The 214-nt window shown below is 50.5% G+C and overlaps 1 long non-coding RNA gene across 1 annotated transcript in view; it reads right to left on the bottom strand.

Moving 5' to 3' along the window:
- Positions 1 to 182, bottom strand: part of LOC125482153 — a 1,975-nt gene extending 1,793 nt beyond the window's left edge. The window contains exon 1 of the long non-coding RNA XR_007261564.1: positions 97 to 182. This is a non-coding gene — a long non-coding RNA (uncharacterized LOC125482153). The remainder of the gene's footprint in view (positions 1 to 96) is intronic.
- Between the last annotated feature and the right edge of the window lie 32 nt (positions 183 to 214).

Raw genomic sequence — 214 nt, 5'->3', positions numbered from 1 at the left:
GATGCGCACGTGCACACACAGGCACAAAGACACATACGCGGAGATGCACACACACACACAGAAACAGGGACACAAGGAGGTGTGTAACTCACGTACTCAAGATTTTGTAGCGATTTGATGAGTTTGGTTTTCATATCCGGAGACATTCTCGCAAAGACTGTTCCATATAATGTCACCTGTGGGGGTGGGGGGGGAAGTGAGGTAGAGGGAGGGG

Source organism: Rhincodon typus, unplaced genomic scaffold (genome assembly GCF_021869965.1).
Source record: "Rhincodon typus isolate 14 unplaced genomic scaffold, sRhiTyp1.1 hic_rhity00006450, whole genome shotgun sequence".
In the NCBI taxonomy this organism is placed as follows: domain Eukaryota; kingdom Metazoa; phylum Chordata; class Chondrichthyes; order Orectolobiformes; family Rhincodontidae; genus Rhincodon; species Rhincodon typus.
Note: the sequence above shows the minus strand (reverse complement) of the source record. Positions and strands in the feature narration are given on the sequence as shown.